Source organism: Nicotiana tabacum, chromosome 10 (assembly GCF_000715075.1).
Source record: "Nicotiana tabacum cultivar K326 chromosome 10, ASM71507v2, whole genome shotgun sequence".
NCBI classification, from domain to species: Eukaryota; Viridiplantae; Streptophyta; class Magnoliopsida; order Solanales; family Solanaceae; genus Nicotiana; species Nicotiana tabacum.
Genome location: NC_134089.1, coordinates 173,367,543 through 173,387,839, shown reverse-complemented (window position 1 = coordinate 173,387,839; position 20,297 = coordinate 173,367,543). Strand labels below are relative to the sequence as shown.

The 20,297-nt window shown below is 41.6% G+C and overlaps 1 long non-coding RNA gene across 1 annotated transcript; it reads right to left on the bottom strand.

Annotated features, from left to right (window-relative positions):
• Window positions 1–2,216: 2,216 nt before the first annotated feature.
• LOC142164820 (uncharacterized) lies at window positions 2,217–8,533 on the bottom strand. The gene is made up of 2 exons (XR_012695907.1): window positions 8,135–8,533; window positions 2,217–2,472 (listed from the first exon to the last, which is right to left on the bottom strand). It is a non-coding gene; the product is annotated as an uncharacterized LOC142164820 (long non-coding RNA).
• Window positions 8,534–20,297: the final 11,764 nt, after the last annotated feature.

Genomic DNA, 20,297 nt, shown 5'->3' with positions numbered 1-20,297 from the left:
AATGTCATTCCCGAACTTTCATCGATTAACTTACGATGAAACTTCAACTTATGAAAATGCAGGACATAACATCTCATTTTCGATCTCTCATTAGTTTATTTATGGTGTATTTTTCATGTACGAAAATATAGGGTGTAACATCATTCCCCCCTTTGGAACATTCGTCCTCGAATGTTGACTGATGTGCTTATCGTCCTCATATCTTGTAGCTCTTGCGAATACTTTAGTAGTCCTTTTGCCATCTAGGCAACTATCCTATGAATGAGTTTAAAGGCCAGGGCATTCCCCCCTTTAGGCCTCTTTCCCATGCCATGACTTGTGATTGAGTTCCTTCCAATCTCGTAACTGCTGCTACCTTCCATTATGTAGTTTTTACGACACTGACCTTGTAAGTGTGCCTATGCGACTCTTTGCTCCTTTTTCCTCCAGCTTTTAGCCAATCCTGAAGTTCTTTGCTTGGTATTTTATCGAACTTATGAATACTGTTATATCTTATTTTGTAGACCTGGTTATCCATTCGTTTGACTTTACTAAATCTACATAGGTCATACTATACCATAGCACTTACCTCGATTTCTCGTTACTGAGGTCTGCTACCAAATCTCAGGTTACTTTCTTTGCTTATCTCGTACGTATAAATCTATGTCCTCTAATGCACCCACATTACTGTTCATCTTTAAGAATGACGATCTAATCTCCCCTCATACTTTATAACTTTTATCCATCAGTTGTTGATTCACCTCAATACTGATTAACAATATACCATTGATAACTTGGAACCTCTTACGTAATCATTAGGGTTCATGTTGCATCACAGAACATTTGAAGTGATTTTTCCGATCCACCTGGGGATGATACGATATAATACTTCCATAACCGTATTTCATAGTATCCCAATGTGATTCCCTTACATGGGTATTTTAGTCACGTACCATTATCGAAATCCCTTTATTTATCACAATTACACCCTCATTCCATTATCAGGGCACCATTTCCTCTCCTCTAAATGCTACTAGTCATAGACTCTTTTGTTTTCACGGGCTTAATCCCGAATACACATCCATTTCCGTCACCTTCTCCCTTGCCTTTTTCTTATCCTTACTCTTGTCTTTCTACAACTTTGTCTTTCTATCATACTTTAGCTTGAGATCGATTCCCTTATGCTTTTCTGGAACATCAAGTGAGATATTGCATCGTCTCTAACTCTTCTTTTACTCTCTAATTAGACCTTTTGGTACTTAGAAACCGTAGGTTGGAAAATATGCTACTGATGACGCTGCTATCATCCCTGGATATTGAATCCCGGCGTTTCTAGTCTTTTACCTAAAGTATGGCCCACTCTCATTCTTCTATACTTGTGTTCACCTTTACCTTACTTACTTTAAAATATCACCTTACATTCTTCTATCTTTCTTTCACAACCTACTGTCCACATAGGTATAAATCATCCACCACTTGAAGCTCTATTATAATACTTGCACCTTTGGTTACTTTTGTTAACCCCCTATAGGGCATATCTGGAAGGGGTGCGTCCAATTGTATATACCTCTGTTACTATTGAATATAACTCAAAAAACTTATGTTCCTCTGCCTCAATTATAACTGCTGTTAACCTTCATTAACTGGGTACTTCGTACCCTTTTTCACCTTGCTCCTTTTACTTGCTGAAACTTGTACTTATCTTCTTAATCTCTCATTATCCTTCACCATAAAGATGGATAGGCATTCTTACCTTACGACTTCTTATCAGGAAGCTTACACCTTTCAGTACACCCACGATCGGCTAAAGACCTCATATTTACTTATCGTAGGCATCATACAAAAATCCAATTCCTCTTACTCAGCTCTTCCACAACTATCTCTCTTTCCAACCTTCTTTCTGGATGTAGGCATCGTGTTATTATGAATAACATAGAATTTTGGATCTTGAATTCTTATAAGTGAGCTCTACCACACGATCTAGAGTAAGAAGAAAAAGTGTCAATCCTAAATGCCTTGTAGCCTCTTGCTTATAAGTGTGGTGCACGACACACCCATAAATAAGACTCTACTAGACACGGCTTGTAGACTCCCTAGGACAGGACTGCTCTGATACCACTTTTGTCACGACCCAAACCGATGGGCCGCGACGGGCACACGGTACCTTACTCAACCGAGTACCAACGTAGCATATCTTTCTTATTACATTATCATATACACATCACATACGGGCCTAATAGGGCAACATGATCTTTTATAAACTCAAAACATAGGCCGACAAGGCCGTACAATCTTTCACATACACGACATATGTCTACAAGCCTCTAAGAATACATAAATATCATAATGGTCGGGATAGAGTCCCGCCATACCAAACAATACACGTCTAAATCATACTAACCAAACAAGCAACTCCGAAGCAAATGGAGCGCACCAACATCTTCTGCTGAGCTGATAGCCTACTTGGAGGGCTCTCGACCTGTCTATCGGGACCTGCGGGCATGAAACGCAGCGTCCTCAGGCAAAAAGGACGTCAGTACAAATAATGTACCGAGTATGTAAGGCATATAAATAAGTACATAAGAGACATGGAAGAAATATAGAGTACATGACTCATCCTGTAAGTCTGAATAACTTTGTAAATCATAAATTACTTTTAGCGTCATGCATATGCATATGAATGTCATGTCATGCATAGGTACACATTTCATAACATCATCAGCCTCTAAGGGCATCCCATCATATAATATCGGCCACTGTGGGCAAAGTAATAATCGTATACCAGCTGATCAGGTGATGGTGCGTATATAATGCCATAACTATTCCCATATCCCATATACATATATATACATACATATATACGCGTATATAATGCCGTTTGAATACATACATACATATGCGTATATAACGCCATTTGAATACATACCCATATATGCGTATATAACGTCGTTTGAATCATATTTCAGCCACTGTGGGCAACATCATCACCATATACCAGCTGATCAGGTGGTGGTGTGTATATAACGCCATAACCTTTTCCCATATCCCGTATACATATATACGCGTATATAATGCAATCTGGTCATGGGTCAATGCACATGAATACAATGCATAAACAGTACGTCAATAAAATCATTCGGAATGTCATAAGACCATCTTGACTTTGAGTAATATCATAAAGTAAACTCTTTTCAACTTTCGTATTTTTCTGAGACCCATGAACAAATGATAAGATATTATAACACATGAAAATTCAAGAACACAGATGTCTCGAATACTTCTATGAATAGAGTCATTCATGGAATTAGTGCATTTGCACGTTGCCAAAAGAAAGAAGGAATAGTCTTAACATACCTGGCCACAAACTGATTGGCTTTCTATTTGAAGAACCTACATCAATGCATATATAGCTATTCAAAGGGTAACATAAATGCGCACTGTAAGTTTGCAATAGGTCAAGCGTTCTTTCATACAGTAGGTTTCTACCGTTGGTCTCTTTCAGGTAACCCCTTTTCACACAATTTTTGTAAGTGAACCTTCGGCAATTTAAGCTTTTACCTTCATCATAAGAAAACTTCTAATAGGTTAATGAAAGAAGGTTGATGTTGGCAGCAAGGTGGCGTTGCCTGCCAATTTGAAAGTCCATGAAAATCATATTCACTACACATCTGCCAAAATAAAAGAGCTAGCAAGCATGGACACCATATCTATTTCTTGTTTGGGATATTTTTAAGTATTAAAGTAGTCCTACTATCTTTTTCCAAGACTCGTTTATTCTTGACACCTATTTAACTAGATTTATTAGTCATCTAGTTAGTGTTATATGGCTGCCACGTTGTTGGCTTTAAGATTATCAATAACTTAATTAACTTTGTTAACCCCCCACTAATCCAATATTTACTTAATTACCCGACAATTTTCCACATTGTGCCCCAGAGCATTGGAGTGGTATTCACACCTTTTAGATGAGTCAAAGCTTCTCGCACGTCGGTCCACCTGATTTGGAGGAATGGGTGCAATCATGTCATGTTGTTTTAACTTCTCAAATAAGCTTGCATAGGACTCTCCTATTGGTGTAAAACTATCTTTCAACTTTTGTTCCCTTCTATACCCCTGGCTTGGATGTGGGTTACAAGGTAATTGAAAATTTCGCGGAGGCTGGTGGAGATTTTGTGATACTCGTGCTCGCTTTCTTGGGTGATTTGGTGGCGAGTATGGGGGGTTCAGAGGTGGATAGTAATGCTTAGGGGGGTCATGGAAAACCTGATGAGGCTGCACATACCTTCGAGATGTTCTCCTAGGACCTCTTCTCGACCCTGATATCACCATGATTTCTTCATCCCTCTCATTCGTGTTACCAGATTCAATTTGGACAGCTTGAGCTGCAGCTTTGAGAGCTGTTTGACTTATAATTCTGCCTGTCTTAAGACCGTTCTCCACCATTTCTCCCATTTTGACTGCTTCCGGGAAGGATTTACCCACTGCGGACGTCATGTATTGAAAATAATTTGGCTCTTGAGCCTGTAGAAAGACAGTGATTAACTCGTGGTCATCCATGGGTGGCTTAGCTCTAGCTGTCTGCTCTCTCCATTTGATGGCATATTCCCTGAAACTTTCAGTTGGTTTCTTTTTTAGGTTAGAAAGGGAAATGCGGTCTGGGGCGATGTCAATGTTGTATTGAAACTGTTTGACAAAGGCCCGTGCCATGTCATCCCAAACGTACAAGCAAGATGTATCTTGATCCAAAAACCATTCATATGCTACTCCCGAGAGGCTTTCCCCAAAATAAGTTATAAGTAATTCTTCATTTCTTCCCACACCTCTCAATTGGTTGCAATACCTTTTCAGGTGGGCTATGGGGTCTCCATGTCCATTGTACTTTCCCAATTTGGGAACCTTGAAACCAGGCGGCAAGTGGACATCGGGGAACATGCATAGATCTCTGAAGGTAACGCTCTTTTGACCTGCCATTGCTTGCGTGTTTTTCAACCGTTATTCTAACCTTTTCACTCTTTGGGTTATTTCTTCCTGTACTCTCTTTCGGCCAGGATTCTCGATGTTTACAGGAAGCTCAAACGAGTATGAGTGGTACTCGGGATAGTGGTACTGTTCTTGCTGTGTAGCAAATTGTGACTCGTGACAAGGCTGTCCTTGGCCATTGGCCCAGGCTTGGCGCATTTTGGTCATTCGTGGTTTCAGTGTTCTATTTTCCTCAACCACAGTAGACCCTTGTTGAACCCTCTGACCCTGAGTCTCTTGAGCACTCGTAACAGCTTCGATGTCAGTTATCATTTTTCCTCAGATCTTGTGTTTCCAGCTTACCACAACCGACCACCTCAACTTTATTCACAATTCAAAACAAAACATGTTAGAATGGATTGGGTCGGTCCTCATTATTCACAACATCTTTTCCCATTTTTTTTCAATTCTTCTTTTCCATTTTTCATTTTTCATTTTTTTTGGTTGCGGTCGAATCTTATGGAGATTGCCTACGAATCATGACCCCGCATGAATCAGACCGTGCGTAGTTCTTGCAAATAAAAGGTAAACGACAATAATTTTTTTTTTTTTTTGGAATTTTCCATTTTCATAATAACGACAAAACTGACCAACTTAACGATGCAATACAGACTCGAAAATCAAACGACCCATATACTCTAATTAAAAGAAATACAAACCCAAAAACAAAATGACAGATTCCTTCCCATATATGCCAACTTTGACCCAAAAATCCGAACGGTATTCACTTGACCACCGACTCTTTTCTTGTTTTTTTCAAAATTAAAATAAATGACCCGGTATTGCAAACACGGCCTTCCTGCGCCTCGGGGCGAAGATTTTAAGGCTGTGAGGGTCAAAAGTCAAAATACGACTAAAGGTGTTTATGCAAAGTCAGCCTTTCGGTGCCCCGTTTGGAACATTTGGCTATTTTTGACAAAAACGGCATCACCTGGTTTATTTATGACAAAAATTAAAATTTTGATATTTTTTGGTTATTTTTGCAAAGGGGAGGTTGGACCCGATGAGGGTTGCCTACGTATCTCATGCCCTGTGAGAATCAAACCATGCGTAGTTCGGGCGAATTAACCGAACTATTTTAAACATGACTCTTTTCCACTTTTATTTTTGGCATTTCATAAGCAAATAAAAACTATTTTTAGAAACAAGACTCTCTTTTTCTTTTTCTTTTCAACAAATAAAACAGCCTATTTTTCCAAGCTAAAAATAACACTCTTTTTTTTCTTTTTCATTTTCCACAGACAATAAAACAACCTATTTTTCCAAACTAAAAATAAAAGACTCTTTTTCCTTTCCCTTTTCAACAAATAATGAAACAACTTATGTTTTTCAAACTAAAACAAAAACTCTTTTTATCCTTTTCTTTTTCAACAACCAACTTTCCAAAATTAAAAGGCTGTTTTTTTTTCTATTTTTCTTTGCTTTTTTTTAGTAACAAAATAAAATATTTTCCTTTTTTTTTATTTCCTCAATATTTCGGCAGAGTTTCGCCAGTAATTGGTCATTGATTTTTATTTCTAAAATAATCAATTAACTCCCTAACTGATATTTCTCTTCTTTTTTTTTCACCTTTTCTCTTTTTTTCTCAATTTTCCAACATTCCCGAGATCCAGAAACCGGTCAACATGCAGGTTCACAACAAATATATGTACAGAGCAAGTAGGATGCATCAGGATGGTCTTTTCATTTCAGGTTGCTAGTCCTAGACGGACCCAACCCCTGTGTTGAGTCCCCTAAGTCAAATGCAACATGATGCAAATAACCGTTCCTACTAGGGATCCGGCATGAAGTCATGTTATTCTATGTTCAAATCCTGAGTCGGTGTTCTAGACTGTGTACCCGAGCGGACAACTCAAGTCGAGGAGGGGGCAACTTACCGGGAACCAAAAGGCCACCCGGCTTCGTAACTTGTCCGGCCTCTTTCTTATTTCAAGGTATGACACTAACAAAATAGGGAGTCTCAACCCGTAAGCACATCCCCGGAGGTGAAGAGAGAAGGGTGTCGGCACAGTTTATATACAGTTCAAATAATATCAAAGCGGTAACATTTAACATATTCAGCACGAAACATGTAGGAAAATCAGATACAATCAAATACAACAATTTATCTAAGCTCGAATTCTGAACCCTGAACCAGAGATTCTGGGTTCGATCCCCAGGAGAGTCGCTAGAGCTGTCACACCTCCTTTTTTACCTACACCCCGCAAAGGGCATGAAGGAGTTTTTCCATTTAAGGGACAATCGGAACGGGATTTAATTATTAATTATTCAGAGTCGCCACTTGGGAGGTTAATGGTGTCCCAAGTCACCGGTTGAATCCCGAACCGAGGAAATTTATGACTCTGTTAACAGTCCGCGAAGCAGAAATTCGAGTAAGGAATTCTGTTAATCCGGGAGAAGGTGTTAGGCATTTCCGAGCTCCGTGGTTCTAGAACGGCCGCTTAACTATTGTATTTAATTTTATTTGATTTTAATACATGCTAGCTTACGTGCCTTTTCTTTAATTTTGAACCGCTTTTATTATAATTATTTTTAAAAGAATTGCAACGTCGTGAAAATGTGTCTCGAATCATGTCGCAATCAATGCACCCATGGTTGTCAACGCACTTCAACTCCGTTGAGATTTGGATTTGGGTCGTATCAATGCGCACCCTAGTTCAGGAGAGTAGATTATTAAAACAACGCGTCTAAAGCAAGCTACGATGCCCATTAATTATTTTTCTAAAGCTAATTTGAAATTCTTGGGAAGGGTATTAATTATGGATAAGCATTGTAGGAAAGCATGTTTCAGCTACTTGGTATACTCAAGCACAATGAAAGAAAAAAAAGTTGCTGAATTTGTTCAAACTTGGTATGATTCTAAGCCCAAATCACCGTAACTTTTCTTTTCTTTTCTTTCTATTTGTTTGATTAAGGAAATCCACGCCCAATTACTTTCCATTACCATAATTGACATCTTCATACTTATTCAATTAAAACTTAGTTAAGCTAGCTGTAAATGAAATAAACAAGTTAAAATGGAATATTAAATAATTATAGTAAACCATCAAAAGAAAACAAAACAGCTTATGAATAAGGATCAACTTCATTCATTCATGCTTCAATAGTGTAACAGAATGAGGAAAAGAATTAGAACCTGGAATAACAAAGCTCCTTCGATATAAAATAATCCAGTGAGCAAAACTCAGAAATTGGTACGGAGCTTGACGAACCTTGTATATACTCAACTGGGTCTGGACATTTTAATGGCTGAGATTTGACTGTTTCGAATTATATTCAGCTCAGTTTTTAAGTTCTTTCTTCTTCTTTTTTTTGAGTGTTTTCTATGGAAGTTGTGGCTGCAATTTTGGTTAAAAAAGGAAAACTCCCCCGATTGTGTGATGGGTGTATGCTTCTTTTCAGTTGAAAATCCTAAGAAGCTCGAATTAGAGGGTGGTGAGGGAGGTTATGATAGGAAATGACTGAAGCTTTTTGGAAAGATGTCGCGAGGAAGAAGAAGCCAAGGCTGGGGGGGGGGGGGGCTCCGAAGAAAAGCTACGCAACCTTTTAGCTTTTCTTCATCCGTTCTTAATTCTTTAGTCTTAGCTCTCTTTTTATAGTGTAGAGTCTAGATTGTAGGGTTTTAGGTTAAGGGGTATGGGCCTAGGAATTATGGGCTTGACAATTGTGGGCTAGGTCCAAAATTAGGCCTAAAGATGGGTTGCTCGAGCCCAAGCTCTATTCTTTTGCTGCGAATGAGATTAAAAATATGCGCCCATTTGTTAATTATTCCTACTATTCAAATGATTATTAAAATAAAACTAACCATTAAAATAAATCTATTTTTGGTATTTTCAAAATATCATATTAAAATAAAATAGGATAATATTGTTATATATATTTTTAAGATTTTTTTTTAATTAAAAATGACTACAAAACATAAATGAACCTATTTTTGTGATTTTGTTTTCTTGTAATAAAATAGAGTAAAAGAGTCAAAATTACTTAAAATATCTATATTATGCCTACATTAAATATTTTATGCTAATATATAAAAGATCTTGGGGAGGGTCAAAAATCACATGTCTACACGTAGTTCACTTGATTCCTTTGTTTTTCTTGTGACTTTTCTCTTGTTTTATCATTTTTTTTTCATTTTCATTAATGACTCCAAAAGAGGGGTATGAAAGAATAAATAAGGCTCAAAGGGGGAAGCAAAGGTTAAAAGTGTTTGGATAGAAGAAAGAATTGCCTCCGTCATTTCATTATCCAATAGGTACCAAGTACAAACAAACGAACAAATAACTATCATAATCAAAGAAATTACGCATAATATCTCTTGACTGCATCAGAATTGATAGCCATGTCGACGCATCTTCCTTCAACATCTGTCAGACAAAAAGCGCCGTTGGATAATACTCTGGTCACAATATAAGGCCCTTGCCAATTTGGGGCGAACTTGCCTTTTGCTTCGACCTGATGTGGGAGGATCCGTTTCAATACTTGCTGCCTTACTTCGAAATTTCTGAGGCGCACCTTCTTATTGTATGCTCTTGCCATTCTCTTCTAATACAACTGGCCATGACACAGTGCTGCCAATCTTTTTTCATCTATTAAGTTCAACTGTTCCAGTCGAGCTTTGACCCATTCATCATCGTCAATCCCGGCTTCAGCGACAATCCGGAGGGACGGAATTTCGACCTCTGCTGGTATCACTGCTTCAGTTCCATATACCAATAAATAAGGAGTTCCACCTACTGAAGTCCGAACTATAGTGCGATAACCCATCAATGCAAATAGTAATTTCTCATGCCATTGTCTAGACCCTTCTACCATCTTCCTCAGTATCTTCTTGATGTTCTTGTTGGCTGCTTCAACTGCTCCATTTGCCTTGGGACGATATGGGGTGGAATTGCGGTGTGCAATCTTAAACTGTTGACATACCTCTCTCATCAAATTGTTGTTAAGATTTGCACCGTTATCCGTGATGATCACTTTTGGGACCCCAAATCTACAGATGATATAGGAGTGAACAAAATCCACCACTGCCTTCTTGGTTACCGACTTGAAAGTTTTAGCTTCAACCCACTTAGTGAAGTAGTCGATGGTCACCAGAATGAACCTATGGCCGTTGGTCGCCGTCGGCTCAATGGGCCCAATGACATCCATGCCCCATGCAACAAATGGCCATGGCGCTGACATTGTATGCAATTCTGTTGGCAGAGAATGAATCAAATCTCTGTGTATCTGACATCGATGGCATTTCCACACGAAATTGATACAATCACGCTCCATAGTGAGCCAATAATACCCTGCTCGAAGAATCTTCTTCGCCAATACATATCCGCTCATATGTGGCCCACAAACTCCAGCATGCACCTCTGCCATAACTGTCATGGCTTGACCGGCGTCTATACATCTCAGCAATCCCAAATCTGGGTTTCTTTTGTACAACACTCCTCCACTAAGGAAGAATCCATTTGACAATCGCCGAATGGCTCTTTTTTGGTCTCCGGTGGCCTGCTCCGGGTATATCCACATCCTGAGGTACTCCTTTACGTCATAAAACCATGGCTCATCATCCACTTCTTCCTCTACCATGTTGCAATAGGCATGCTGATCACGAACCTAAATGTGCAATGGGTCAACATGAATTTTATCTGGGTGGTGTAACATCGATGCTAAAGTGGCCAATGCATCGGCAACCTCATTATGAACTCTTGGGATGTGTCTTAATTCCACTGATCGAAATCGCTTGCTCAGATCATGCAAACATTGTCGATATGGTATGAGTTTCAAATCCCGTGTTTCCCATTCGCCTTGAATCTGATGCACCAGGAGGTCCGAGTCTCCCAAGACTAAAACGTCCTGGACATCCATGTATGCAGCTAGTCGTAGACCCAAAATGCATGCCTCATACTCAGCCATGTTGTTGGTACAATAGAAACGCAGCTGAGCTGTAACAGGATAATGACGTCCTGTTTCAGAAATAAGTACCGCTCCTATTCCAACTCCCTTCGCGTTTGCGGCTTCATCAAAGAAAAGCTTCCAACCTGGTTCCTCAGGTAATTCCAACTCACCTATATGCATTACTTCCTCGTCAGGAAAATACGTCCTCAATGGCTCGTATTCTTCATCAACAGGATTCTCAGCCAAGTGATCGGCCAGCGCTTGGGCTTTCATGGCCGTCCTCATCACATAGACGATATCAAACTCTGTGAGTAAAATTTGCCATTTTGCTAACCTCCCTGTAGGCATAGGCTTCTGAAAAATATACTTTAGTGGATCCAAGTGGGAAATGAGATAAGTAGTATACGAGGACAAATAATGCTTCAATTTCTGAGCCACCCAAGTTAGGGCGCAACATGTCCTTTCGAGTTGAGTGTACTTGACCTTATATACTGTAAACTTCTTGCTAAGATAATAGATGGCTTGCTCCTTCCTTCCTGTAATGTCGTGTTGCCCCAACACGCATCCAAACGAATTCTCCAGGACCGTTAGATAAAAAATTAATGGTCTCCCCGGCTCAGGTGGGACCAACATAGGTGGATTTGACAGATACCCCTTGATTTGGTCAAATGCTTCTTGACATTCCGCCGTCCATTCTACCGCAACATCTTTCTTCAGCAGCCGAAATATGGGCTCACAAGTCGCCGTGAGTTGAGCGATGAACCTCCTGATATAATTTAGTCTTCCCAACAGACTCATCACCTCCGTTTTGTTCTTCGGCGGTGGCAAATCCTGGATGGATTTGATCTTGGACGGGTCCAACTCAATACCCCCGCCGACTGACGATGAATCCTAATAGCTTTCCTGATGGAACCCCAAAGGCACATTTGGCCGGGTTGAGCTTAATATCATACCTTCGAAGTCTTTGAAAGAACTTCCTTAGGTCTGCTACATGGTCTTCCTGACGCCAAGACTTTATGATCACATCATCTACGTACACTTCAATTTCTTTGTGTATCATGTCATGAAACACAGTAGTCATTACTCTCATGTATGTTGCCCCAGCATTCTTCAATCCGAATGGCATTACCCGGTAGCAGTAAGTTCCCCATGGCGTAATGAAAGCCGTCTTTTCTGCATCTTCTTCGTCCATTAAGATCTGATGATATCCTGCATAGCAGTCCACAAAGGATCCGATCTCATGCCCGGCGCAATTATCGATCAAGATATGGATGTTGGGCAATGGAAAATTATCCTTAGGGCTTGCGTTGTTGAGATTGCGGTAGTCGACACATACCCTGATTTTCCCATCTTTCTTCGGCACTAGTACCACATTGGCCAACCAATCGGGATATCGAGTGACCCGAATAAATTTTGCCTGCAGCTGCTTGGTCACTTCTTCTTTGATCTTCACACTCATATCTATCTTAAACTTCCTCAATTTTTGCTTGACAGGAGGGTATGCCGGGTCAGTGGGCAATTTGTGAACCACTAGATCGGTGCTTAATCTCGGCATATCGTCATATGACCACGCAAAAACATCTTTGAACTCAATGAGGGCTTTGATTAATTCCTCCCTGATGTTTGACTCAATGTGGATGCTGATTTTGGTTTCCTTGACATCGTCTGCATCCCCTAAATTGACAGCTTCGGTGTCATTCAGATTAGGCTTGGGTTTCTCTTCGAACTGGCACAATTCTCTGTTTATTTCTTCGAAGGCTTCATCCTTGTCGTATTCGGACTCATCATCATAATCGATCTCTTGTACAATTAAGTCGGAGTCAGATTGATTTTTTAGACTAGGTCGAAGATCCGTTGTGCATGCCATGTCATTAGAACCAGTAAAAAGAGAACCATTCAGAATGAGAAAAGAATAAAACAAAATTAAAACAAGATAAGAAGAGAAAATTTTCATTTTATTAAAAATGTGGGATAACAGGGTTCACACTTTACAAAATAAAATGAGATTTGGATTATACCCTGGAATAATTCAAAAAAATAGGAAAGAAAAATCAAAGCCTACTACCAGGACTCCCCCGGGTAGGAAGAGGAGTAGCCGTCCAATTGTTGGTATTGGCCTTAGGCCCCACAAACTGTATGTCTGCTCTGCTGGAGCCCTCTCCAACTTCTATCACATTGACATCAGCGAACAACCTTTCGAAGCTCTGATTCAAATCCCCGTCCATCCCAATCAATGGTCCGAGAATTTTTGGGACCGGTGACCCCTTGACACTTGCTCTAACAAAGGATCTGGAGAGACGTGGAATTGGTTTGGGAAGAACCCAAACTCTCTTCTTCATTTTCCGCACTCGCTTTACATCTGTCGTAGTAGGTTTGAACCCCAGTCCAAAGGTCTCTAAATTCTTGGGCAAGGAGATAGGTTGAACAATCCCCTGAAGCTTAGCCCCCAAACCTTTTCCTGGCACAAACCCATTACCTAGCATCTCTGAAACCATCATGACGGTTGCGGGAGCTATCTTGGGGAGTGGGAGGTCTTCGCCTTCAGAAATTTTATCCACTAAAACCCCGTCGAAAACCTGGTACACCCAAGGCCCTTTGTCGTCACCCGTTTCTATGAATGGCACCTCCCATGGTGCACGCAGTGTCTTCCCCATGCAGTACGACATCTTGTCTGTCCCATTCAAACTTGACCATTTGATGCAATGTGGATGGTACTGCTTTGGCTGCGTGGATCCACGGTTGTCCCAACAAAAGGTTATAAGATACCGCGGCATCCAATACCTGGAACTCCATAGTAAACTTGACCGGGCCGATGGTCAACTCGAGTATAATATCCCCCACGGTGTCTGTTCCACTTCCGTCAAATCCTCGGACGCAAACGCTGTTCTTGTGGATTCTATCATGGTCAATCTTCAACTGGTTCAGTATGAATAATAGACAAATATTGGCACTTGAACCGTTATCCACCAACGCCCGAGTAACTGCCGCATCTTCACATTTGACAGTCAAGTAGAGAGCTTTATTATGTTCCGTGCCCTCCAATGGCAAATCGTCATCAGAGAACGTTACCTTGTTTACCTCAAAAATTTTGTTGGCAATCGTTTCAAGGTGGTTCACTGAAATTTCATTGGGCACATGAGCTTCATTTAGTATCTTCATCATGGCCCGGAGATGCTCGTCCGAATGGATCAATAGTAATAACAACGAGATCTAGGCCGGTGTTTTCTTCAATTGTTCGACAACGGAGTAATCCTGCAGTTTCATCTTTTTCAGGAATTCCTCCACCTCTTCTTCTAACACGGGTTTCTTTGTTACTGCTGGGTTGGACCTTCTCAACTCCACTGGAGTAAAACATCGTCCTGATCGAGTCAGTCCCTGCGCCTCACAACTATCCTTCTCCACTTGCTTTCCCTTGTACATTACCACTGCCTTTTCATACTTCCAAGGCACGGCCTTGCTATCAATCACTGGCAATTGGACTACCGGCTTTATGATGATCGGTTCCCTGCAGACCCCTTTAACAACAACTACAGGTGCAGATGATGCTCCCGATACTACCAATTTGGCTGGCTCTGGTTTGTTTGTAGCGGTGGATGGATTCTTCCCTAATATCACCACTGGCTTGACATCTTCCCCCTTCAACTGTACCCCTGCTTCCCCACCGGTCGATTTTTCTTTCGGAGTGGCACGGATCATCATCACTGTCTGTGAGGGTTTCTTTGGCTCCCCTCCTTCGTGCACAAGCTCGATCATGTGAGCTTCATGGTGCACTGGCAATGGGTTCTGGTTGATGTTGAGTGCCTCCGGCGTCTGGACCTCGATCTTGTTGGTGTCAATGAGATCTTGTATTGCACGCTTCAACCACCAACATTTTTCGGTATCATGCCCTAGCATTCCTGAGCAGTACTCGCAGTTTATCGATTGGTCCACATTTTGGGGTGGGGGGTATGGCAACCTAGGCTCGACAGGACTCAACAAACCTAACTGCCTTAATTTGTGGAACAAGGTGGTATAGGTTTCTCCCAACTCAGTAAAGGCTCTCTGTCTCTGTAGCCTTTCATTTCTAGAAGCTTGATTTCCTCGGAAACCTGCCCCTGGAGGGTTCTTGTAAGCCCTTGGTGGAGGATAGGCGTTTTGGGATGGCGGGTATGTGTTCTGTGGAGGTGCATATGCGTTTTGGGGAGCCGGCGCGCTCCATTGCGGGCGAACCGGAGGCTGAGTGTATGTTTGGGCTTGGTGCACGGAGAAGTGTGGTTCTTGAGGTGGATAGTAGTATTGTGGTGGGCTGTATGGGGAATATGGATAATTTGGATTGTGGGGTCTAGGTTGGTTGTAGTATGGTTTGCCGGACCTGGACCAACTGTCTGCCTCAACCGTGGCAACTTCTTCTTTCTTTTTCCTCCCCAGCGCACCTCCCGTTCCGCTCTAAATAGCCTGAGTTGTTGCCTTAAGCGCCAAGTAATTCAGGATTTTATCGGACTTCAGTCCTTCCTCTATCCTAACCCCTATCTTTACTACTTCATTGAAGGATTTTCCAACTGTCGTCACCAAGTGACCAAAGTAAGTTGGATCCAGCGTTTGCAGGAAGTAGTCCACCATTTCCCCCTCTCTCATAGGAGGATCAACCCTGGCTGCCTGTTCTCTCCAGTAGAAACCGCATTCACGAAAGCTCTCCCCAGGCTTCTTTCCGGTCCTCAGTAATGTGAGATGGTCAGGGACTATCTCGAGATTGTATTGGAAGTGACCTGTGAAAGCCTGCGCTAGATCATCCCAAGTATACCACCGGCTGGGATCTTGTCTGGTATACCATTCCAGTGCCGATCCACTTAAGCTTTGGCCAAAGTAAGCTATCGGTAGCTCATCTTTGCCACCCTCTCCTCTCATTTTGCTACAAAAACCCCGTAAATGTGCCATAGGATCACCGTGCCCTTCGTATAAGTCAAACTTGGGCATCTTGAACCCTACTGGGAGTTGGACGTCAGGGAAAGGGCATAGATCCTTGTAGGCCACGCTGACCTAGTTGCCCAATCCGTGCATGCTCCTGAAGGATTGCTCCAGGCTTTTGAACTTCCTCATTACCTCATCCTGCTCTGGAACCTTAGTCGGCTTTTCAATCTCCGCCGGGACCTCCAAGTGGGGATTATAGGTATGGGGTTCTGGTGCATTGAATGTGGGTTCAGGGGGATAGTATTGCGCATCGTGAGCCTGAAACAACGGCTCACTAGTTGCTCTTTGCAGCGTTGCTGGTGTGGGTCCCATAAAAGCGGGAACATTTGGTGGTGGGAAATGTTGATGGGGTGGTGGAGCTTGGGAATCATAGGGGCTTCTCCCCTGATAATAGTGGTGATTTGGGAGGCTTGTTGAAGGGCCAAGGTGAGGGTATTCCGGCATATGCCTTAGTGTAAGAGTAACGGGTGGTTCAGGGCTCTTTTGTACTTTAGCCAAGGCTAACTGCATCGCGTTCATTTCCAATCTGATCCTCTCTATCTTCTCCATTGCCTCTTTCAGCAACTGGCTTACTGGCCTTTCTTCCTCGACACTGTTTTCTGAAGTAGTCATAATTATTGGTATAGGTCCTTTGGATCTGGTTTGATAATGATGTGATGCTAGAATGCTTTAACAACTAACTGTCTGATATTTGGAAAACAACAAACTTGTTAGTGTTAGAGTTTAATAGATTTGGTAATTGCATGTTGGGGATGCAATGTTCCTAAGCAGTTAACTATTTCTAATATGTTTTTGCTCCAACCACATGCGTCATCCCGGCTTGTTTTATTTGTGCCTTTAAAGTGTTTTGGGAACCCTCCGCTTTCCTCTCTATTATTTTTCTGTTCCTAAGCAACAAACTTTTTTTTAGTGGTGGTCGAATCTTATGTGGATTGCCTACGTATCACGTCCCCACGTGAATCAGACCGGGCGTAGTTCTGCCGTGAAGTAAAGACACAAAATTCTTTTGGAATCATTCAATTCATCACCAAAATTTGCTATTACAAGCTACTTATTTTAAACAAAGAACAGCAAAATACATATTCCAAAATACTTAACCTGACTTGATGAAAAAAAACAACATATGGGAAGATAACAGGCCCATAAAGTCAACAAACAAGACTTGAACTAGGGATACATTAAAGCTTTCAATTTAGGTGCCCGCAAGGCATCGTTCGGCCTTTCCGCGGGCTTTGGTGTAAGACCCCTTTGTAAGCTTTTCAACTCATCCATGATCCGATGGACGTAGCCCATGACGGAGGCAAGAAGGATATCACGAGGTATTTGCTCACATGCTAGGCATCTCATGTAGATGTAGTGCCCAATCTCATCAATCCTACCCCGGATGTTATCCCTTTCCCTGAACAGTTTCTCTATTCGCCGATTCTTTAGTCCCAGTACTTGAGCATTGTCGGTGAGTCGATCCTAGAACCTCTCCATTTGTTCTTCCATTCTGGCCATTAAATCATAACAGCGCCTTCTGTCTGCCCGGGCATCTCGGGCTTGTTTAAAGACTCGCTCCTGAAGAGTGGAGTTTGTTTCTCTTAATAGTCCAATGCTTATTTCATAATCCCTTATGACTTGTTGTAGATGCTTTCTCCGTGCCATTGTACCTTTTTCCCATCTGACCCGCATTCTTGCTATGCAATCCTCGGATCTCTCCAAGTCTTCTCGGTTTTTGCTCACTTGATTTCTCAACTCTGCTATCAACCTTTCATCGGAGCGACGTTTCTGTCGGTCGTTGTTACTCTTACTGACTTGGCGAATTCGGGCTTTTAGTGCCTGGTTTTCTTTGGTTAATTTATTCTTTTCACCCTGCTCCGAGGTAACTTGCACGCTGTTCTCAAATTTAAGCCTTTCAACTTGTCGCTTCAGCTTCCCGATTTCAGCCCGGTAACCTTCTTCTCTCGCCAACCAACCCCACTATTCTTGCGAATCATCCGTAAATTGTTGGACATGAGCTCTTTTAGCAGGTCTCTGACGAATCTGTAACCTTTTCCCGAACCAAGCATTGTATTTTGGGTCTACCTCACCCTTAGCCAGTTCTCGAACCATAGTCTTGGGCTCAAGGAATCTACATTCGTGCCACAGCTTTCTAATTTTTCCTTCGGGGAATACGACTCCTGGGCTCAACTCAATGCCGTGCTTGCTTAGATCCTCATCAGTGGGAATTACCTGAAATCTTCCTAGCTGGCGCAATACCCGATGAGGAGCATATGGTTGGATACTGCGTACTCCCATCAAAAGAATATGACATTCCTCGGCTGCCATGTATATTACCTCAGTATCAGGCAACCACCCAAATGCCCATTCAATTTGGTCGGTCGTCATTGACCTTAATCGCGCAAGCCATGCTTCAACACCTTCGGGGAATACAACGCCTGTCATCCATTTCTCAAAACCACTGATATAGTTTTTTTCGGTCAATCCGTGATTCATGTATCCTACTCGGTGACAGAGGTGTTCTTGCATCCACAGCTGGAGTAATAGATTGCATCCCTGGAAGAAATCGCCTCCTTCTCGGCATATAGTTAAGGCTCGGTAGATTTCGGACAAAACCAAAGGGACCACAGTACTGTTAGTTTTTTTGATTGCAACATCAGCCATCCCAACAAGGCCTATCTCTATTTTCTTATCTTTGCATGGACAAACCACGATCCCCAGGAATGCTGTTATGAATGCCAAAGTACGTCTCACCTGCCACTTGTTCATGTTCCCAGCATGAGTTAGTCCGAGGTTCGGCTCTTCAAAACCCTGAGGAGCACCATACCGTTGATACAAGAATTGGAGAGCGCAGCATCCTCTCGACAAATCATCATTTTGCACCTTCCGACTAATGTTTAGCAAATCCAAAAACCCATGCGGAGATACAGGTCTTGGTGAAAGCAAATATTGTCCCCTTAATTTTCCATTCAATCCTGCATATCCTGCGATTTCCTCTAGTGTATGTGAAAGTTCAAAGTCAACAAAACGGAATACATTACGGGTTGGGTCCCAGAACGGTATTAGAGCCTCGATGATATCTGTCCTCGGCTTGATATTTGACAAAACCTCCCAAAATTCTTCCCACTATCTCTTTACTATCGTCTTTCAGATCATTCCACCACATGTGGAGTTGTAGAGGGACCTCGCTAAAGACTGAGAACAGTTCATTTTGATTTGTGCTCATCCTGCACATTTATTAAGGTGATTAAAGAAGGAAAAACTTTTATTCGACTCAAAACAAAACTATCTATATTCCATTTACAATTTTGAAGATGAAGGTCTCGGTTTTCAGATACGGCCTTTCAGCACTTCGGGGACGAAGATTTAAGGCTATGTAGGTCTACCGGTCAAAAAATCACAAAAATGGCCGTTTGTGCAAATTCAGCCTTCCGGCATCCCTTTCGGGAACATTCGGCTATTTATGGCAAAACAGCCTTACTCGATTTATTTTTCTTGCCCTTTTCAGCGTAAAAAACACGGTATTGCCAACACGGCCTTTCAACGCCTCTAGGACGAAGATTTTTAAGGTTGTGTGGGTCAACTTGACCAAATCTAAAAAATGACCCAAAGGTGGCTGTTTATGCAAAGTCAGCCTTCCGGCATCCCTTTCGGAAACATTCGGCTATGTTTTGACAAAATAGCGTCACCCGACTTCTTTATGATGAAATTAACATTTGACATATTTTTGGCTATTTTAGCAAAAGGGGATGTTGGACCCGATTAGGGCTGCCTACGTATCTCACATCCGGTGAGAATCAAACCGGCGTAGTTCGCCAAATTTAAACAAACTATTTTAGAACATGACTCTTTTTTTTTTCTTTTTTTATTTAATTTTTAGCATTTCAAGCAAATTAAATGAAATAAAATAAAAAAACTACTTTTAAAACAACATATTTTCGCTTCCTTTGGCAAATAAACTATTTCAAAACAAAAATCAAGACTCTTTTTCTTTTCCCATAACAGAACAAACTATTTTTTTTCATTTTCCATTTTTGCAGACCAGACAAACTAAAAATGATAGACCCTTTTTTTCTTTTTTGTTTAAATTTCTAACATTCCCGAGATTCAGAAGCCGGTCAACATGCAAGCCCGAGCAAATAAATGCACAGAAAACAAATAGGATGCATCAGGATGGTCTTTTCATTTCAGGTTGCTAGCCCTAGACGGACCCAACCCCTGTGTTGAGTCCCCTGAGTCAACATGCACATGATGCAGATAAGCGTTCCTACTAGGGATCCGGCATGAAGTTGAGTTATTCTAGGTTCAAAACCTGGGTGTTTGTTCTAGACCTGGCTTACCCGAGCGGACAGCTCGAGCCGAGGGGGAGGCAGCAATCCGGGAATACAGAAGCTTCGTCGGCTTTGCAACTTATCCAAACCTTGTTCTAAATTGGGATTTGACACTATACAGAAAAGAATTCGAACGAAGTACACCCTTCT